The sequence below is a fragment of the Rattus norvegicus genome, chromosome 8, assembly GCF_021556685.1.
Source record: "Rattus norvegicus strain SHRSP/BbbUtx chromosome 8, alternate assembly SHRSP_T2T, whole genome shotgun sequence".
NCBI lineage: Eukaryota > Metazoa > Chordata > Mammalia > Rodentia > Muridae > Rattus > Rattus norvegicus.
The window spans coordinates 49348127-49369797 of NC_141541.1; the positions used below are offsets into that span (position 1 = coordinate 49348127).

At 44.0% G+C, this 21671-nt stretch overlaps 2 long non-coding RNA genes across 5 annotated transcripts in view; one reads left to right on the plus strand and one right to left on the minus strand.

Annotated features, from left to right (window-relative positions):
- The first annotated feature begins 836 nt into the window (after positions 1 to 836).
- Positions 837 to 21278, plus strand: LOC148004089 (uncharacterized). The gene is made up of 4 exons (XR_015627196.1): positions 837 to 893; positions 17133 to 18275; positions 18379 to 19210; positions 20419 to 21278. It is a non-coding gene; the product is annotated as an uncharacterized LOC148004089 (long non-coding RNA).
- The window catches only part of LOC120094124 (uncharacterized), a 33215-nt gene continuing 26582 nt past the window's right edge, over positions 15039 to 21671 (minus strand). For 2 of the 4 annotated variants that reach the window (XR_015627198.1, XR_015627200.1), the window contains one exon: positions 17100 to 18134. This is a non-coding gene — a long non-coding RNA (uncharacterized LOC120094124). Of the gene's footprint in view, positions 18135 to 21671 lie in introns of all 4 variants that reach the window. The other 2 variants (XR_015627197.1, XR_015627201.1) reach the window with 2 other exon arrangements.

Sequence of the window (21671 nt, forward strand, 5' to 3'; positions counted from 1 at the left end):
GATGAATGGCCAGAAATGAGATACTGGATGAGAACAATTAGAAACTTTAATTACCCTTCAGGCAGCGCACAATTATAAACCACATTCTTATTTTTATAAGGAATTAGCTACAGATTGGGTAGCTAGCTGCCCCTGTCATGCCTTGAAACATTCCTTCTCTTCCTGGCAGAGCTGAGCATGCTGGCACTTCTCTCTCTCTCTCTCTCTCTCTCTCTCTCTCTCTCTCTCTCTCTCTCTCTCTCTCTCTCTCTCTCCTTTCCTCCTCCCTGCCTCCATATATATATTATATATAATATATATGCACATATATGCGCGCAGACTTGCCAATTCCAGCACCTTCAAATGCATTACCCCGTCCTTTCGTCTCCAAGATGACCTGAAGTGACCTTTCGCTTGGCAGGAGACGTGACTCAACTGATAATAAAAGAGTTTTGAGGGGGGCGGGGGACGGTGGCTAAGGAGGGAGAAGGAAAGGGCGGGGGTGGGGTGGGGTGGATGGCTGTCTGCTCCTGGTTGCTGAGCTGCAAGGCAGCCAGGGAGGAACTTGGAGGATCAGGAAGGGGCCAGATCCCTCAAAGACAAATACTGCCACATTTTTGGCTGCGGCATTTCCTGTTATTAATTTTCTACATATCACCTACTCCACGAAGGGAGAAGAAAGATTTTTTTACCCCCCTAAGGCACACCAGTCTCTTTGTTTAACCCGGACCGAGGCTGCTCAGCCGTGACCACTAGGAGGGCGGAAGGGGTGGGGGCGGGGCCGACGTCTGGGCATCTCCCAGCCGGGAGGCCCCAGCCCGCCCCCCCAGGATGTAAGGTCCCAGCCCCGCAGCTTTCTTTCTGCAAGGCTTTGCAGCTGCAAGCACCTTCTCAGAGTAATATGGCCAGCTAAGGTACCCGGGTGCGATTCTGTTTCTCACTAGCAGCCTTGGAGGGGCGTGGGCTTTTCCCAGAAATCTTCATTTCTTTGTTGTTCAGGAAAGTCTCAATTTTTCACAAATTCCAGAACCCCAAGTAGATGTCTCAGACAGATTTTAACGACCGACCCCCCCCACCCCCACTCCGCATCGATTTAAGCAGGGAAGGAGACAAAAAGGAACTATTTATCTGGGTACTCTGCGAGGTGGCAGGAGCAGCTACAGCGACAGCGCTGGACCTCCCCTAGCCTGAGGATCTCTTTTGTAAAATGCTGCTTTCCCAGCGATCCCCTCTTTCAAAGGACTTCGCGAGTCACACTGTATCAATTTGGGGTGTGTACACTTTGACAAATCATCTCCGTATCGAGGGAGACAAAGGCGAGGGTTTCTGCAGGTGGTTTGCAGGGTGCTTTTAGCCAACTTGAGTAGGCGAGTTTTCCCTGGAGTCAAAATTGGAATTTAGTTACCCGACCCGAGCTTAGAGAGCTGCTTGTATGTGCAAATGGTTGAGAAGCCCTCGCATCAGGCATGGAGTTATCTGGTTCTTCCAGATCATGGAGGTAACTTGCTTGAAAGCCAGCAAAGCTGATTCCTCTAGTTCCAGATGCTTTTAGCCGAGAGACCCTGGGAAGTGCTGTTGAGACTGAACATTTATTCCCAGTGTAAGAGGCATCACACCTTCTGGCTTTCTCCATCATTCATTCTTTCATCTACTCAATCAGTCATTTATCACAGATACCTTTCTGTTTCTGTGCTAGTCCACGCCCACCAGTGGGGGGGAAAAATGCAGCCAAAAATACATTCAGATCTGCCCTAAAGGAGTTTGTAATGAAGACGTGAAACGCAAACAGACCCTTACAGACAAACAAAAGAATGATTTTGGTTGTGTGGAAGGATCACAGCCACCCATGTGGCTTCTGTTCAGTATCCCTCATTAACCCCACAACCCTGGGGATATCTCTGTGTAGGCCTGTCTGCCCTGGAACTCACTCAGTAAACCAGTTGATCTGGAATTCAGAGAGCTTCCTGCTTCTGCCTCCCGAGTGCTGGGATTAAAGGTGTGCGCCACTGCCACCCGTATTCAGTAATTCTTAATGCTTACTTCTCTGTTCAACCCACCAACCAACATGCCTTCCTAAAAAAAAAGCCTTCTGAAGAGATGGGTGCCAGGGAGCCGGGGGTGAGAGGTGCATGGTGGAGCATTGTGGAAGGTGCTGTTAATTATCATAACTTTTAGTTTTCTTTGAACTGATAGATTAAAGTAGATGGTTGACATTTATTTTTTTTTATGTCTGGGGTGGATCAAAGGTGACATTATGAGGCTGATGTGTTTTTCTTCCTCTCTCAATTTTGTTTTATTTATTAATTGTGTGTGTGTGTGTGTGTGTGTGTGTGTGTACATGTGTGTGTGTGCTTGCATGCACAGGCTTGAGTGTGCATATCAAGAGTGGAGAACAAAGTTAATTTATAGGAATAGGTTCTTTTCTCCCACTATATGATTCCAGGGATTGCATTAGGCAAGCAAATCCTTTTGCCCACTGAACCATCTCGTTAGACCGCTGATGCATCTTTTTTTCTTCCTCTCTCTCTCTCTCTCTCTCTCTCTTTCTCCTTCCTTCCTTCCTTCCTTCCTTCCTTCTTTCTTTCTTTCTTTCTTTCTTTCTTTCTTTCTTTCTTTCTTTCTTTCTTTCTTTCTTTTTTTGAGACAGGGTTTCTCTGTGTAACATCCTGGCTGGCCTTGAGCTCTCAGAGATCTGCCTGCCTCTGCTTCCTGAGTGCTGGGGTTAACGATGTTTGGCCACCATACCCTGTGATGTGCCTTTTCTTACTCTTGTTTTCCCTTCAGTTTGTCATCATTTGTGCTGCATTTTTAATTAATTAATTTCTTAATTGAGAGGAACAGTCTCACGTAGCCCAGGCTGGCCTCCGGCTCACTGCGTAGCCAAATCTGGCTTTGAAATTCTGATCCTTCTGCCTCTGCCTCTACCTCTCAGGCGTTGGTCACACTAAACCCTTTTCTGGTTTTTAAAGAGACATCAGTCCTGCCTACTTCTTGTCTCCATTGTCCAGCCCCCTCAAACAAAACAAACATCTTATTACAGAAATGGCTCTGTGTGTCATGATTGACAGCAACATTTTTTTTCTTATAAAGAGCCATAGAAAATATGTTAGGGATGTAGATCTCTCCTGAGAGACACAGCCAGAATACAGCAAATACAGAGGCGAATGCCAGCAGCAAACCACTGAACTGAGAATGGGACCCCTGTTGAAAGATTCAGAGAAAGGACTGGAAGAGCTTGAAGGGGCTCAAGACCCCATATGAACAACAATGCCAACCAACCAGGGCTTCCAGGGACTAAGCCACTACCCAAAGACTATATGGGCTGACCCTGGCTCCAACTGCATAGGTAGCAATGAATATCCTAGTAAGATCACCAGTGGAAGGGGAAGCCCTTGGTCCTGCCAAGACTGAACCCTCAGTGAACGTGATTGTTGGGGGGAGGGCAGTAATGGGGGGAGGATGGAGAGGGGAACACCCATGTAGACGGGGAGGGGGAGGGGTTAGGGGATGTTGGCCCTGAAACTGAGAAAGGGAATAACAATCGAAATGTAAATAAGAAATACCCAAGTTAATAAAGAAAAAAGAAAATACGTTAGGCTCTGCAGGCCACTGGCCTGTGTTGCAATTGCCTGATTCTGGGTGCAGGGTGACTCTAGATGACTTTAGATCTAAATGAGCAAGGGGGACTGCCCCTGAGGGGAACTTTATCTGTGGACACAGGTTAGTTGGGCTCGTCTAAAGCTTACAGGTCACGAAGTTCTCTTCATCTTTCAACTCTTTCGATCACTCATAGCTTTAAGGTCATTTGTGCTTCCACTTAAAATCGGGCCTTCTGCTGTACCCATATTTACACTGTACCATGAGCATACTCTGGCTCTCTCAGAGTTATTTGCATTTTATCATCTTTCTCCAACTCCCAGAAGAGTGTATGGGAAAACACTTGGAGAGGACTAGAGTACCCCATGCTGGTGGCTTCCCCTTGATTCTCTTTGGGAAGGTGCCTGGCACAGCCTGAGCCAGGCTGGTCAGCTCAAGACAGTCACTTACAGGAAATGCTCCAAACATCTGGGAAGAGTCCGTCAAAAGCACATTTACTGCGGCGGTGAACTTGGCTTTAATCACATTTGGACTCCGGCTTCTTAGCTGTGTTCTGACTTGGGGAAGGCACTTAAAGCTTCGAGTTTCATTTTGTTTGACGGAAAATATCGTCTACTTGTAAGCCTTGCTCTAGAGGCTCCGCGTGACAGTGTGTTTTAAAAGGTGATAATTATGACATACGAGGTCTTTCATAAGCGTTTGAAGAGTATTCATGGTTGCTTGATTCATGTTTTATCAGGGGCAGAAGGGACCAATCTTGACCCTTGAAACACAGCAAAGGGAACAGTGGACATGGGCATAGCTGGTCCAGCCAGTTCTTTTAGCCATTGAGTTACCTCCCAAGTTCTCAGACTTTCTTTAAAGACAACTTTTAATCATTTTTATTAAAAGCTATTCAGTCTCTTCTGTTCAAATATGAAATCAAATATGAAAGCACTTAATCTAATTACTATACTTTAAATCAATTGTAGTCTGACTGAAAAGTGTTTAGTGAAATTTTACAGGAAGGAGAGAAAAGTTGGGGTTTCATGCTTCCTGCATTTTTTTCAAATTGTTGATTTGCATGCATGTGTCTATGTGAGTGTGTGTGCACGTATGTGCTCATATGCGTGAGTGCAGTGGCCTAAAGAGGGGTTTGGGTGTTCTCTAACAGTTTCTTTTGAAGCAAGGTCTCTGGCTGAATCTGAGGTTTGCATTTTCTTGGCCACACTGGAAGCTATCAAACTCCAATAATTCTCCTGTCGGTGCCTCCATCAGAAGTTGAATTATAGTTATGCATGTGCATGTATGTGTACACATGTGTGTGTGTATGTGTGTGTGTGCGCGCGCGTGCGCACTTTCAAGCATGCACAATGACCAGTTTGTTATGTGGCTGCTGAGATTTAAACTCCAGTCCTCATAGGTGGTCAGCAGATATTCCTATCTTCTGGTCATTTCTTCAGCCCCTTTCCACATTTCAGAACTGGGCTCACATGCCATGATATGTAGTGGAAGCCTAGAATTGTGTGCGACTGTGTTTGTGAGCCCTGAATCTAACCTGGATAAATATGAGTGTATGGAAGAATTTCTCCCCACTGATACAACCTTCCTCTTATTTCCCTTTTATTAACATTGACAGAGACTACATCACATCTCTGAAGAAGCCCACTTTTCTCCATTGTTGAATGTGAATGCCAATTGAGAAACTATAAAACAACAACAACAGAACACCTTCCCTTCAAAATGGACAAACAAATAAGAAAAAATGGAAGTAAAAGAAAGCCACGAATATGCTCAACTGAGCTCCTCAGAGAGCGTACCTCTCCTGCCAAAGTGGCTGTAATGTAGCTCTTCTCTGACCCCAGCTTCAAGGTCATGGGTGCTGCCAACATCTCTGTGTTTCATTTAGGAGATAGCATGGACGTTGTTGTGTGCAGCTTACTATAGTTTGTCAGCAAAAGTTCTGTTTGGTGGTTTAGTTAGGGTTTTCACTGCTGTGAAGAAACACCACTGAGCAAGGCAACTCTTGTAAACGACAACATTTAGTTGGGGCTGGCTTAGAGGTTCAGAGGTTCAGTCCAGTATCATCAAGGTGTGAGCATGGCAGCGTCCAGGCAGGCATGGTGCAGGAGGAACTGAGAGTTCTACATCTTTATTTGAAGGCTGTTAGGAGAAGACTGACTTCCAGGCAGCTAGGACAAGGGTCTTCCCACCCTCACCCACAGTAACTCACTTCCTCTAACAAAGGCCACACCTATTCCAACAAGACCACACCTCCCAGTGGTGCCACTCCCTGGGCCAAGCATATTCAGATCACCACAGGGGTAAAGTCTCAAGTTTTCTTTTGTGGAAGTCAAGTCAAGGTCTATTTCCTACTTCACTATTAGTCCAAAAGCAACAGACATTAAGGTAGTTGCTCTCATTCTGTATTCTCCTTGGGTCTAAACCTTACCAGAGCTTTGTTGAAGTTTCTAGTGGACTTGCTTATGTTCTCATTACCTGGATCATTCTATTTAAGGGCCGGGAACAATACCCCAAACGAAGAGTGAAACAATATAACATTGGCTTAATCCAATGAAAACAAGTGTCTGGTTCCGTTCTCAGCTGTCATGTACTGGCTGGCACATTGACTTGTTTGTCAGTGAGGGTGTGCTGGTTCGTGTCTGGGAAGAGAGGACTTCAACTGAGGAAAGGCTTCCATCAGATTGTCCTGTAGGCACATCTATGGGATATTTTTCTTGATTGGCGAGTGATATGGGGGGTGTTACATCTTGGCAGGTATGCCTGGGAGGTCTAAAAAAGGTAGCTGAACATGAGCTTGGAGAGCAAGTAAGTAAGCAAGGACCCAGTGAGTAGCATTCTCCCATGGCCTCTGTTTCAGTCCCTTTCACAGGGTTCCTACCTTTACTTTCTGTCCTAACTTCCCTTTACCACGGACTAAAATAAACCCTCATTTCCTTAGTTGCTCTTGGCCATAGTATTTTATCACAGCAATAGAAAACAAAGTAACACAACCATGAGGCTTTGAATTTGATACTCATGGAGAATTGGGGCAGGGCAGGCCCTGTCTCTACCGTGAGGGTTTTACATGTAGGCTCTTGGCTTGTTGCTGAATGGTCTATTACTTTGGACTTAGGTGATTTACAGCAATGAGCCCGTGACTTAGTCAGGGCTCGGTGGAATGCCTAGCCTGCTATGTTTCATCTGATGGTTTAGAGTCTCTCCTGGGATGATTAAACAGAGAAGAGCTAGAGTGAGTTAGGATTAAAGGACAATCTATTTAACTCTCTCATCTCAAGATCTGCTTAAGTGGCCTCTCCACAGGGATGGCTTTGAGTTTATAATACCAGGGCTTTCAGAACTGCTATTCCAAAAAGCCCACGATAGAACTGGACTGTCTAGACTAGTCTATCTTTCTGGCAAGTCAATGGTGATCACGTTCAAGGGGAAGGGAACTGGACTCCAGCAGGGCCAAAGCTTAGCGTGCGTGTTTGACCAATGCTCACATCCTGGGATGGCAGTACTAGAACAAGAGAAGCAAGCAGCAGAGTCTCCAGTCACTTGTCAAAGACAATTGGGAAATAAGTGGTAGAGTAAAGATTCAAACCTAGTCTTGACTCAAGCTAAGAATGCACTCTGGGATGCTTTTTAAATTTCATGTATATATGAAAAGGAAAACTGAGGCTCATGAGAAGGAAAGCCTACTTGCATGGCTTTTTATTTTATTTTATTTTATTTGGCAGGATTAGATAACCCAAGGCCCACAAGTTCAACAAATTCCACCTCTAGATCTAGTCTAAGCAGGCACTAGGAACTCCATGAAGCCTTGGCACCATTGATTTGGATGTTGGCGATGACACCTTGCCCAGACTCTAATGGTACTGTGCCCCCAAGTCACCACAAATGTCAGGAAACCACAGAGGTTGCTGGGAGTCATGCCTAGCAGCTTTGATGTTGGCTTTAAACTCTCAGAGTGAAATTGTTTCTCACTGTGGTCTGAAATTCTATAATGGTTGTTTCAATGTATTTAAATGGTTCTGTTAAATGGATTTGGAAATTTAAAATGGATAATCTACCTTAAAAGGAGGAAGTTTGAAGCTGACTTGTGCCCTCCAAGGTTGATAAGGACCTTGCGTTTCCACATTTATGGATTCTTTGCCACTGGGAACCCGATGAGTCTTGGATAATAAAGGAAAATTAAGTTTTTCTTTTTCTTTCTTTTAACCACAAAAGTTGAACCGTTTCTTTCCGTTGATAGGAATCCCCACTACAGGTATATATGGTCTCTTTCTTATTGTATCTGAATTGTGAAGAAAAGTCATTTCTGCTTTCAAAGATGGAATGCAGAAATCTTAGTGTGCAGAGCACTGCAGGGGAAAACAGATAAAGACGGCCAGAAGGCGTGAGAGTACAGCTGGCCTCTGGCTATTACATTCCTGTCTTTAGGGGACTAAAGTCTGTGATGGAGAAGCTATACCTGGAAGGGGTTTATGCTTTCTACCTGATGAAGTTGCTGAAAACTTTAGGGCCAAGGACTACTGAGGAGAGCCATTCTCAAATCAAGTGATCTATTTGTAACGATTGAATAAACTTGTAGAGAGTCTGGGGTAAATCTATCAGGTCCTAGAATTGTTATTAAATAGTACCTGCTGTGTTTAAGTTAACAGTGAGGTTTGCGGCCAGCAGGGCTTTAAGTGTGGGTAACTTTTTCCTACATTTCTACATTTTTACAGCAATTAATGAAATTAGGACTTTTTCTTTTTCCTTCAATAACAGTGCTCTGTGTTTGCTCTCTGTCTCTCTGTCGCTCTCTCTCTTTCTCTGTCTGTTTGTCTGTCTTTCACTGTTTCTCTTTGTCTGTCTGTCTCTCTCCTTCTCTCTCTCTGTCTCTCTCTTTCTCTGTCTCTCTCCTCTGTTTCTCTCTGTCTCTCTCTGTCTCTCTCTCTCCTTCTCTCTGTCTCTCTGTCTCTCTCTGTGTCTGTCTCTGTCTCTCTTTGTCTGTCTCTCTTTGTCTGTCTGTCTGTCTCTCTACTTCTGTCTCTCTGTCTCTCTCCGTGTCTGTCTCTGTCTCTCTTTCTCTGTCTGTCTCTCTTTGTCTGTCTGTCTGTCTCTCTACTTCTGTCTGTCTCTCTTTCTCTGTCTCGCTTTGTCTGTCTGTCTCTGTCTGTCTCTGTCTCTCTTTGTCTGTCTTTCTCTTCTCTCTCTCTCTCTCTCTCTCTCTCTCTCTCTCTCTCTGTATGTGTGTGTGTGTAGGTTCAAAATGGACTTTGACTGATCAACTCTTTATTTACTGATGTCGGATCCTTCCTGAACCTGGGCTTGCCAATTTCTGCTGGTCTCATAAGCCACCTCTTCCCACGGAGACCTTGTCTCTGACTCCTCAGTGCTGGGATTACAGGTGGCCGCCATACCTGCGGAATGTATGTGGGTTCTGGGAATCCGAACTCTAGCCTTCACATTTGTGGAGCAAAGGCTTTATACGTTGATTCCCCCTCCACAGCCTTAAGACGCTCCTTTAAGAATACAGAATCAACTGAGAGAAAACCCCCAACCTCCCACCAAAACATAATGGGAGACCACACAATTTAAACCACAAAACCAAAGCTAGCAAGTTGCTGGGACCTCTGCTTATTCTAAATGCAGGACAAATAGACCAGAAGAAAGGTGACCTTACAAAGCCAAGCCTGTAACAAGATCATTGTACTTCTCATAGGCCAGACCCTATATTTATGCAAACTTTATAGTGTATTGGAATAGCCCAATTATCTACTCTGTAGGGAATCTGTGTGCAGGGAGGTAGGATGGAATGGACTCATAAAGAAAACATTAAGGAAGTAAAAAGTATTAGAAGGTTTACCTTGGTTCATATGATTATTGGGGGTGGGGTGCAGGCTATGAATTTCCTTGCCTTTTGAAAGGGGAAAGTTTTTATGAAAGCATTAGAAACTGTGAGACTTCAAACTTCACAGAGTACTCTTTGAGGGGTTTCCTTTAGAGCTAATGCACTTTGTTCTCTGGTCACAAAGTCAGGGCACAGTGGAATCCCCATCAGGGCAACTGCAGTTCTAGCTGTGAGGACCTCTCATCAGGAACCATTGCAGATGGTCACTGCTAGGGGTCAGACTGAGCTTCACACATTGAACTATAGACTTACCTTCAAAGGACATGTTCTGATGAGCCGGAGGTCAAACAACAGACAGCATCTGGATTCAGATGATGCTATTAAATTGTCTCCTCTACCCAGCCTTCCCCCGTACTTGACTTGGGCTGAGCATGTTTCCGTGCAAACGATTAGATCATCTTTTTCATCCTCTTCTTTCAACTTCCTTATGATGGCCAGTCTCTTGGTGAGAACAGGCTGGGGAAGGTTTGCAGAGACACCAGGTAATGGACTGAGGAGTTCCATGGGGGTTCCCTGCTTCAGCCATCAGAAAGTATAATGTTCCTAGTTATGTTCAAGAGGTTAGTGCGTCTCCATCCTCACTTTGAGAGCTGTGAGCTCAGTTGTTCAGAAAACGCTGGAAAACTGAGGTGTCTTGGTTATCATAGCTCTATTTGTCTCCAAAGTCAGAATCATTTTTCTTTCAGAAGATCCTAGATTCTGTTTCCTGTTCCTCTGATAAGCAGTGTCTTTAAACATAGCCATAGTTCCCAGGAGGGAGGGTGGGCGGTAAGAGAAAATTTGTGCATAGCAGCTGAGCTGTTGACCTCAATTGTCTCCTAAGGGTCCATCATTTCTGGGAGCTTGGAGGGAGACTCTGCCCTGTGTGTGTGTGTGTGTGTGTGTGTGTGTGTGTGTGTGTTTGTATGTATGTATGTAGTATGTAGTATGTATGTAGTATGTATAGTTTCTTTGTAGACCAAGTTAACCTCGAACTCACAGAGATCCACTTGCCTCTACCTCCTGAGTGCTGAGATTAAAGGTGTGCACTACCACGCCCTGCTTCTGCTTTGCTTTAATTAATCCAAAGTAATTGTCTAGATTAGTGGGTTTTGCTGTGCCATTCCCATTATGCACTGATCATGTATTGATCATGTTCAGCTCCCCTCCTACCCTCTCTTTTCCCACCCCTACCCCTCTCAATTCCCAATCTTCTTTTCCTTTTAGGTCTTCTTTTCAATTTTCATATGAGATAAACATGATATTTGTCTTTCCGTGTCTGACTTAGTTCAAGTAATAGCTTGTTTTCCATCTTTTATCTATCTATCTATCTATCTATCTATCTATCTATCTATCTATCTACCTATCTATTTATCTATCTACCTGTCTATCTACCTATCTACTACCTATCTACCTATCTATCTATCTATCTATCTATCTACCTATCTATCTACCTATCTATCATCTATCTATCTACCTACTATCTATCTATCGATCTATCATCTATCTATCTATCTATCTATCTATCTATCTATCTATCCAAAGGGTCAAAGTTCCCTGTAAAACTATCTATCATCATCTATCTATCTACCTATCTATCATCTATCTACCTACTATCTATCTATCTATCTATCTATCTATCTATCTATCTATCTATCTATCTATCCAAAGGGTCAAAGTTACCTGTAAAAGTAACCTTTATTCATCTGAGGTAATTGTTGTCTCAGATGCTAACTGCCTCTGTTAACCTAGGTCTAGCCCTGGAAGCTTCTAGCCTCTGTGTAATCTTATCTAGGCCTAGGATGCTTTCAGACTCCGAGACTTGGTGCTGAATATGCTCACCTTTTCCTGTTCCCTCTGAGCTCTGGCTGGCTTGTTTAAGTCAGCTGTTCTGGTTCAAAACTCCTCTTGATGTTGACTGATTCAAACTGGCTTCTCTCATTTCTGACCGAATTATTCCACTTAGCCTAAAACTCACTTGGGCATTCAGTTCTAATTTTCTGGCTCCCTTTCATTTCTGGCTCATCCTGTCTTCACCTATGTCTAGCTCATTCTTTCTCCGCAACCTGCCTCTGTAAAACATTCCTGACAAAACGGACTCTTTCACCTTCCTCTTTTCTGTGGTACTCTCTCTTCCGCCGTCTCTCTTTCCTATCTGTTGTCATTGGGCATATTGATGTTTCTGACTCATTCAGTCAAATCTTTCTCTGATTCATCACTTTGTCTGCCATTCCATGAGACATCACTTTCAAACATGGTGCTTCCTTCTTCAAACTAACTTTACCTTTGTTGTTTGGGATTAAAGGTGTGTGCTAAGGGCTAAGCCATACCACAACTAGCAACAGAGTTTTTCCAGTAAGTAACACAGTCCTGGGGTTCGCAGTGTGATCAAATTATCCTGCAGCAGCTCCCTCTGGTGTTAAAGATCTGGAAGATTCCTGGAGAGTTGCTGGTCAATCTCCACCTCACATTGGAATCCTGCAGCCGTGACAGCCACAGGTTAGGTGAACTTGCCAGAGGGAATAGAGGCAAGTAGGCCAGAAGCAAAAAAAAAAACCTTCCAACTGCCAACTCCTTTATCTGGGCTGCCATCAGGAGAGGTCAGCAGAGTTAGAGTGGGTCTTCCTATATCGAATAAGCTGATCAATACAATTCTTCACAGATGTGCCCAGCAGCTTGTATTTTAATAGATTCAGATCCAGTCAAACTGACAATCAATTTAACATAGCACAGTGTGGTAGCTCTGTCTTTAGTGGTCTAGATGTTCCTTACCGACTCTTATACCTTACCAGTTTATGTTCCCAGCAACTCCTTCTCCTGTGTCTCTGCCAGCATTTGTAATTTGCTTTGTTTCGTGACTGGGTTGAAATGGTGCCTTGGCATCATACGCTTTGTCTTTGGAGGGCAGCTGTGCCCACCTTCCTGTTTGTCTTTGGGTGCTCCATGTGTGTGAGAAGCCAGGCCTTTCTCAGCAGAGGCTTCCAGGGAAGGGAGACACAGAGAGGTATAGGGATTTTTGCCTTCTCACCTGATCCCATTGGAGAAACGCCCTGTATACTTTCCATGTGTCCGTTCATTTTCAAAAGGGTGTTTTATAAAGATGACTGAAAAATGCCTTGAAAAGTAAAGTCAGCTTGGGATCCACAGCTCTAGGCAACAAGGCTATGGGATGACAGATATGTTAGACCAGGCGACTTGACGGGGTAGGTTGGCTATTACCAAAGGAAGAGAGTGTGAGTCCTCAGCAAACTGGTCAGGTCCTAGCAGAGGGACACTGAGACAAGTCCTCATAAGTCAGTGCTTTGGACTGGAGTGGAAGAGTTCCTGGGGCCTGGTGCAAACAGGCCCTGAAGAGAGGGATCTACAGTTCACTACGTTTCTTTAGCATATTCAGACAGATACAGGATCCCTACATCCCTACCCAAGCAGATACAAAACTACACAGGAGAGTTTCACTAGTACCAAGCCTGACACTCGTTCTTCTGCCATCTCATGTCAGGGTCCCCTGTATCCCAGGCTGGTGTGGAACTACAATATGACTGTGAATGACTTTGAAGTTCAGTTTCTAGGGTTCTCAGAGTCAAACCCAGAGTCTCATACATTCCCAGCAAGTGATCTACCAACAGAACTCTACACTCCAGCCTCCCTGCCCCTTGCCTCACTGTCTGCTTCTATCCTCTTCTAACTATATATTTGCTTCTGTTCCCCATTTGTCTCCATCTGTGACAGGCAAGCATGTTGACCAGGTCCCGAGACTTACTGGAACAGCTAAAACATGGTAATGAAGGATTTTTACCCATGTAAAATAATGTCATCAAAAAACTCTTGTTCTAAACGGAATTAAATGATGTACCTTTGTCATGGGGCTTCTGAATCCAGCCCACCACGCTTGTTTTAGAAAAAAGTAAGGGGAACCAGCTGAAGGAGTTATATTCCTTGCAAGGCTTCTAATCCCATAATGTTATTTAAAGGTGCTTTGGATGGAAGAACACACAGCTTAATCCCCCTCTCGCCAGCCATGCTGGGTCAGGTTGCTCCTAGTGGGCCCCATTAAAACACAGTGGCCATTGCCAGAGTCACAGACATGAGAGAACTTTGCTTACTTTGCTGGGGATCTAGCTAGCTAGATGGTCACGATTTCAGTTCTCTCTCTCTCTCTCTCTCTCTCTCTCTCTCTCTCTCTCTCTCTCTCGTATTTAATGCTAAGTGGCAATTTAATGGAAAGGGCTTTTCTAAGTTTTACATTTACCCTGTGGCAAGGAATCCAGCCTCAAGATGGATGGACCTTCTCACGATGACAAGAATGAAGAATGTCCTTTCTTGCAGCATTTTCCCATCACCTCCTGGCCTCCCTACAAGGCTGATGTCATCCTTGGCTCCAGCCCCCTTTTTCATTTTTTTCTAATCCCATTAGGTTCTCTTTCTTCCCGTTATGTCCCTGTCAAGGGACTGACTAACGACCAGGAGGCAGATTTCTGTGGCCATGCCAGCACTGAACTCCCCAGGGTGGCATGAAGAAGACTAGTGTCACCAGGGCTTGGTACGAGTGAAGTACTCTCCTGTGTAGCTTTGTATAAAACATCTGCTTGGGTAGGGATGCTGTATATGTCTGAATATTCATGCTGGCTTTTGAATTCCATAAGATCTGTGTGACTCAACCCTAAGCTGTTTCAATCTCTTGATTAAATGTACACTCAGCTTTAAGGAAACCAACAGAATTTTGCCCCCATTCCCACTGTTGATTTGAAGTCTTTGCAAGTGTATCTGATGTGTTTAGGGATTTTCCTAACAAATGATACACAGTAAAATCACCCAGATTTGACCTGCGGGTACCCAGTTTCTGGGGGTTCTCCATTCTCAGTGGGCAGCACTGAACAGTCTGACCAGTCACCATTGTATTCTCTCACTAGCTAAGCTCCCAAGAGCCAACAGTGTGAGACATCAATTCTAATTCTTTTCTGTGCCTGCCAGCTTTACTTGTTATATGGATATAACTTAATCAGATGCCGCGTTTAATCTTTCCATGCAAACTACATTGAATGTTTGGAAAACATGAGAGGAAATCAAGCCACCAGAAACTTGTTCTTGAATTGGTTATGTTAAAAAAAAACACCTTTATTGGGCTGGAGAAATGGCTCAATGGTTAAGAGCACTGACTGCTCTTCCAGATGTCCTGAGTTCAAATCCAGCAACCACATGGTGGCTCACAACCATCTGTCATAGAGTCTGATCCCCTCTTCTGGTGTGTCTGAAGAGACCTACAGTGTACTGATACATAATAAATAAATCGATCTTTAAAAGCACCTTTATTATTTATTTTAATTACATTTATTTATGTGTGTGTGTGTGTGTGTGTGTGTGTGTGTGTGTGTGTGTGTGTGTGTAGGGTGGGAGGCATACGCTTGTATGTATCACAGCCTACTTGTGGAGGTCAGAGACAACTTGTAGGACTTGAGTCTCTCCTTCCACCATGTATTCCAGACATCACACTCTGGCCATCAGGCCTGGTGGCAAGCACCTAACACGCTGATCTATCTTGCAAATCTTTCCCAATCAACAAACAAACAAACAAACAAACAAACAACAAACAAGCAAATACCCCTTCTTTATAAGGAAGAAGTTTATTCTAAACATCTAGAATGCTTCTAGGATCTTTTAATAGTTTCTTCAGGACAATAGTCTTAAACAGGACTGTTGGGAGGAAATTAATACTCAGTATCATGCTATGTTAAAGGGCTGTGCTGTACCAAAGCAGACATGAAGAGTAAGGGCATTTCAATATGGAGAAACTGTAAGTAAGGACACAAGAGGGTCCGTATGTGGCTGCATATTCATGCATGCGCTGTGCACATGTGCATGGTGTGTGTGTGTGTGTGTGTGTGTGTGTGTGTGTGTTAAAAGTAAACTTGGATTTCACAGGTTATGAAAACACAAAGACAATTACTGAATAATAAGAGAAACCATGTCATTTTGCTTTGGTTTTCTACTAAAATATAAAGGCATGGACACCAGTGTGGAACCTGGTGAGTTATCACCAGGTGAATAGGCCTGTGCCTGAATCACCCAGGGGGAGAGGAATATGTTTCAGGAACTCCAGATGTCACTCTGCCAGCCCTCGCCAGTCAATGTCTTCCCTAGGGGAGATGCCAGCCTGAATTCAGGCATGGATTAGCTCTGCCTATTTGTGTCCATTGTATAAACAGAGCCTTACAGAAAGCATACTTTATGTGATGGTTGTTGTACTCTGTGTTATTTTTCTGAGTTTATGTTGCTGCTCTCAGTTGTGATTTCTTCACACTTGTCATCTTCACTGCCTATCATGATGACATCATCGCGCCCTTACGCATGACTCTTTTAATATATGTTGAGGGCAAGCGCTTTGGCTGTTGCAAAGAAAGCTGACTACTGGCTTTCCTTATTGTGCACGTTTCTGTTTAGGCGAAACCTAGGGATATAATTCTGGATATAGGGTGTGTGCATGGGTTGGTGTTCCCTGATGGTGGGATGAAAGTTCACTTCATCAGAAGGTTTCTGGGGTCTAGTACTACTGCTCCATGTGGTCTGTGACACACTGGTGGGGTGCGCAGTTAGAATTCATTGTGGTTTTTCTCTTGCTCTTAACTGATGTACAGGCACAGAGCAGATTTACAGAACAGGTAGAACAGGTACAGAACGTCTGATGCATAAAGAACACACTTCACCGTACACGATGCTTTTACTGATGATGAATGGGGCTCCATATGCTTTTGTAGATTTACTGGCAACGTTCCTTCATTTAAATTTATTTAGTTTTATTTTGCATCTATGGGCCTTTTGCTGAATGGATGTCTGTGTACCATGTGCATGCCTGGATTCTGCACAAGCCAGAGAAGCGTTGGTGCATCTAGGAAGCAAGTTCTGATTGTGCATCACCATGTAGGTGCTGGGTATTGAACCTGGGTCCTCTGAGAGAGCAGTGGTGCTCTTAACCACTGCGCCATCTCTCCAGCCCCCAATCCTCCTTCAGTCTAAATTTAAACTACCTATCTTAGGTTTGGAGTTTTTTGTGTGTTTGTTTGGTTTGGTTTGGTTTTGTGTGTTTTCAGTAGGAGAGCTAAATTATTTCTTCATTGTTGGAAAGATTTTTAAAGATATATCTTGATTATAATTCCTCTGTTATATATACTGCATGCCTAGTTATTTCACTCCCTTAATGGTCTCTTGACAGATAGAAAATTTTAATTTAATCTATCATGTTGTCCTTTATGCTTCCTGTATTAAATCTTAGCTTATTCCATTGTCATAAACATCTCATGACTTCCTATGTTTGTCTTGTCTTCTAAAAGTATATTGAAGGAGGGGGGAAGCATATTGAAGGTTTTAACAAAATTCAGATGTATCATCTGGGATGGATTTCAGGAGATATGGAGAGTGACCAGGAAGATTTAACATCCACATAAATAGCAGGGAGAAATTCAACCCAGACTAGAGACACATAATAAAGAAAAAAATCAGAAGAAAAATAGGAGGAAGAGAAGAGGGAGGAGGAGGGGGAGGGGAGAGGGAAGAGGAGGGAGAGGAGGAGGAACAGGAGGAGGAACAATTAGGCTGTAGCAGACGTGAGTCCTGATTGAATGTTGGCGACTTGAATAACAGAAGTGTGGTATAACCTTGAGACTCGCTTGGGTTTTGAGAAAGTGTAAACATTTTATTGCAGGAACTAGCCTTCAGAGATACATTTCCTTTTCAAGCTACGGCGGCTTCTGTTAAAGAAGATATCGAGCGGGCATTTGCTGTGTGCAGAGAATGGAACAAATGGGAATGGCGTCCTGTAACAGAGCAGATAAGCCTGGAGTGCGGAAAGGTTGCCGACGTCTGCTGGAGGTCGAGCAGTGTTGTGGGTCTTTATCGGAGGGAGCGTTGGTGGAAGTGGTACCTGCCCACCATTTATTCTGATGGGGAGGTGTAGTGCTCACAGGAGATTGAACCAATAATTGCTTGCCGCTCCCTGCCAGCTCCAGTGCCTTCTCATCTGCCCTGCAGCTGACTCACGGCGACCATTCACAACTGAGAAATGACATCTCTCCATGCCAGGAAGGGCCAGACTTGCCGAGCTTACCTTTCCAAAGTAGTAATTGATAATTTTTACTATATGCTTCTTTTCTGTCATTCTCCCCCGAAACGACACAACTGTCACATTTGAATTGTTTATACCTTGTCATTCTCTGGTTATGCAGGTGTCAACATAAAAAAAAAAGTCACAAGGTGGAAGGTTTGTGTAGATGTTTTAGGCAACGGAACTTGGAATTTAGATTTTTGGGTTCCTCCTGAATTTTCTCTATGTTTCAGCCAAAGATGTTTCAGAGACTGAAGTCAACAAAGGTCCTCATAGGATCAGCAGGTGACGTGAAAGCATCTTCGTTTTGCTCTAGCTTAGGATGCTGTGACAGATTAATGGAAGAAGTTGTAGACTCTTCTGTGTCTTATTCAAAGCAAGTGAAGCAAACGACGAAAGCTGGGACCCCTTGGGATTCTGATTTGTTTAAAGTTCCTAGCGCTGCACTTGAGTTTGGGTTCTAGTCGTGAGTGGCGACCCATGTGCCTTCGTTCCTCTTCTCTCCTCACGGGACTCAGGTGGAGTTGATGTCCATTTGTTGACTCTAGGCAGCTGCAGAGGGAGCTCTATTTATGGCCACAGTCCTTTGCTCTGTGTCACCTGCTGGAGACATGAGTCTGCTTTATTCTTTACAGTCATCAGATGTCTTATTGTGAGGCCTCACACACAGAAAATACTCAAATACTGTTCAACATAGTAAATGGCTGGTGAATGATTGGAGAGACAAGGGCTCAGCACTTAAGAGTCCTTGCTGCTGGGGGCTGGGGAGTTAGCTCAGTGGTAGAGCGCTTGCCTAGGAAGCGCAAGGCCCTGGGTTCGGTCCCCAGCTCCGGAAAAAAAAAAAAAGAGTCCTTGCTGCTCAATCATTAGGACCAGAATTCAGATCCCATTATCCTTGTCTGGTGGTTCAGAGACACCTGAACTCCAGCTCCAATGGATCTGATGCCCTCTTCTGGCCTCCATCAGCACCCATACGCATATGTGCACACAATTTTCTCTCACACATACACTGACACATGCACACACACATATACATACATATATATATATACACATACATACATACACGACACACTAAATAGAAATGATTGTTGGTGCTAGGATAACAGGATTGAGAAATGCAGGCACTGGATTATTTTGTGATCCTCCAAGAACAAACAAAGCCCATTGCTGTTTGACTTGAGTTCTGTCAATTATACACAGATGGAGAACCGAGTTCTTTAATTTTTTTTGTTTTAACTTCTTAATTAGCAACACATACTAAAAATAAACTCTTCTGGTTTTTACAGACCCCTTGGTTTTCTGGGGCCGAGCTATTGGCCCAAGGGTTGTGTCTATTGCTCCCTGTCTCCTGCTGGCCTTCCCTTCTTCCTGCACCAGGAACTAATAAACCCATGACAGACAGAGAAGATATGGTTCCTGTTCCCACATGCTCCCTGGTGGCTTGTAGTATAGAATAAAATAAGGAAAAGGGGCCCTTGCTTTATAGATGCTTAGGAAGAAGCTTTGAAGGACACCAAAATAATAAAATTCCCTCCATTTCTCTGTCCCCAGCCTTTCTCTCAGGCACCTCAGAAACCCTTCTCTCTCTGTACCATTTTGGAAGTGTGGAACGGGTGGCCTTCCCAGCTCTTCAGGAAAATGATTCTTCTGCAGTGACCTTAGATCGCTGGCTAAAGGTGAGAAGAAAAGCTCTTCAGAAAGCCCAGCCTCTGCCTGTTCCTTTCTGGTTGCGAGTCTCATTAGTGTGGACCAGGGGCATGGCACCCACTATATCTGCTTTGGAAGGAGCATCATTGAATCAACAAGGCACAGGTGGGGTTCATGGACTCAACAATACAGCTACACAGAGAACCACCCACCATTAAGACTAAAGGCTGAAGTTCAGTCAGTAAACTGCTTGCTGCTCAAGCATGAGAACTCATGCTCAGATCTCCAGTACTCACATACAAATCCAGTGTGTGGCCTGCATCTATAGGGTCAGTGCTGGGGAGGAGAGACAGGTCCATAACCCTTGGAGCTCACTAGCCAGCTAGTCTAGCAAACTGATTTCTAATTTCAGTGGGAGACTGTGGTGGTTTGAATAGGTTTGGCCCCCATAGACTCATGTGTTAGAGTGCTTGGCTCATAGGAAGTGGCACTATTAGGAAGAGAGGATTTGTTGGAGTAGGTGTGGCCTTGTTGGAGGAAGTGTGTCACTGTGGTGGTGGGCTTTGAGGTCTCCTATACTTAAGCTATGCCCAGTGTGGCATGCAGTCTCCTTCTGCTGCCTGCAGACAAAGATGTAGAACTTTCGGTTCCTCCAGCACCATGTCTCCCTGCACAATGCCATATGAATATCATGATGATAATGGGTTAAATCTCTGAAACTATAAGCCTGCCTCAAATTAAGTGTTTCCTTTTATAAGAGTTGCCACGGTCATGGTGTCTCTTCACAGCAATAAAACCCTAACTAAGACAGCAACCCTGTCTCAAACAGTAAGGTGGAGAGTGATAGAGGAAGACTCTGAACACTGGCCCCTGGCTTCCGCATGCACGTACCTACAGGAATGTGTACACCCATGCACACGCACGCACACACGCATGTGCAAACATACAAACTAAAGGCACCGATACAAAACCAGAAATGAGACAGAGTAAGAGATAACTTTCATCTTGATTTTCCTGCTCTTTGAAAGTGGAGTGTAGAGGAAGGGAAATAAAGGCTACAATGCAGAGGCTGTTGTTGGTTTATCTGGGGACAGAGTCTGGCTATGCTGCTCCAGCTGGCCTTGAGCACGTTTGACTGCAGGCATTACACGTATGCACCGCCTTACCCAGAGTTGGTCATGGTATAGGAAGAAAGCACCCGTAACTCGGTTCTGATTTAGGTAATTCTCTATTTCAGGCTCTGCTCCTTGTAGTATCTATTCCTCCTACCGAGTCTCTGTGGGGAAGCTTGCCACTGAAAGAACTCAGCTCAATCCAACATAGGAAAAAACAAGCAGAAGAAAAACTAAAAATAAGGGATCTGTTGGGAAAACAGTGTCAAAATTCCGGAGTAGAAGGAAGAGAACTCAGGGCAGGAAGCGCCCAAGAAGCCAAGGACTGGAGTCAGAGGCTCACTGTTGCCAAGTTCTTTCTTTGTCTTTATTCTTTACTTCCTGTTCCTCTGACTTTGGATTTCTTCCCCCTTTCCCCTTCCCCTTTCTCTCCCTCTTTAGTAGCCTCTTAGGAACTTTCTTTTAAAAAACATTTATTCTAAATTTTGTGAATGTATGTACATCTGTGTAAATGGACAGGGCAATTCCCACAGGGGGATCAGATCTCCCTTCTGATGGAGTGACAGGCAGGTGTGAGCCACCTCACCTGGGTCCTCTACAGTGGCAGCACATGCTCTTAACTGCTACTCTCGCCAACCCCTCCTAGGGGACCGGTGAACCACCACTTGTCCACTGGTAATAGCCATCCCCTAGTCATACCTCCCTAAACCCCACTTCACACTTGCTCCGCCCCAAACTCTTCCTCCCATCCCACACTGCATCCCTTCATTCATACCTAAGACTCCTAGGGGTCTCACCAGTTTAACATAACTCAAACGCCTGAGTTTAAATCCTTTTTCGAGAGACAGGGCAAATTCTACACTGTACGTCCCTGTAAAATCAAAGAGAACATTACACCTCTCCAATATGCAATGGTACCTGTGAGGAAACAAATAATAATTATAATAATAATAATATAAAATAACATAAAAGTTATAAAAGTGTATGAAGAGACTTTCTGATCTTTTTGGTCTCAGCATTTCAAGGGAATTATTTAGAGTGATCTGAGTCCATTCGCTCTACTTTGGACACCACTGGTCTGCAAGATAAAGCACAAAGCTCATTAAAGATGAATGTAGGGGCTGGGGATTTAGCTCAGTGGTAGAGCGCTTACCTAGGAAGCGCAAGGCCCTGGGTTCGGTCCCCAGCTCCGAAAAAAAGAACCAAAAAAAAAAAAGATGAATGTAGAAGAACAATTTATATTTCTTTTTATTGTCTAAAATAATATTTTATGATTACTACTTATTTTGAAAAGAAATGATTGCATTCTCTTCCAGTTTAAAAACTAAATAAGAAACATCATTCATGTTCTTAATTTTAATTGTATTTGTGTGTGTGT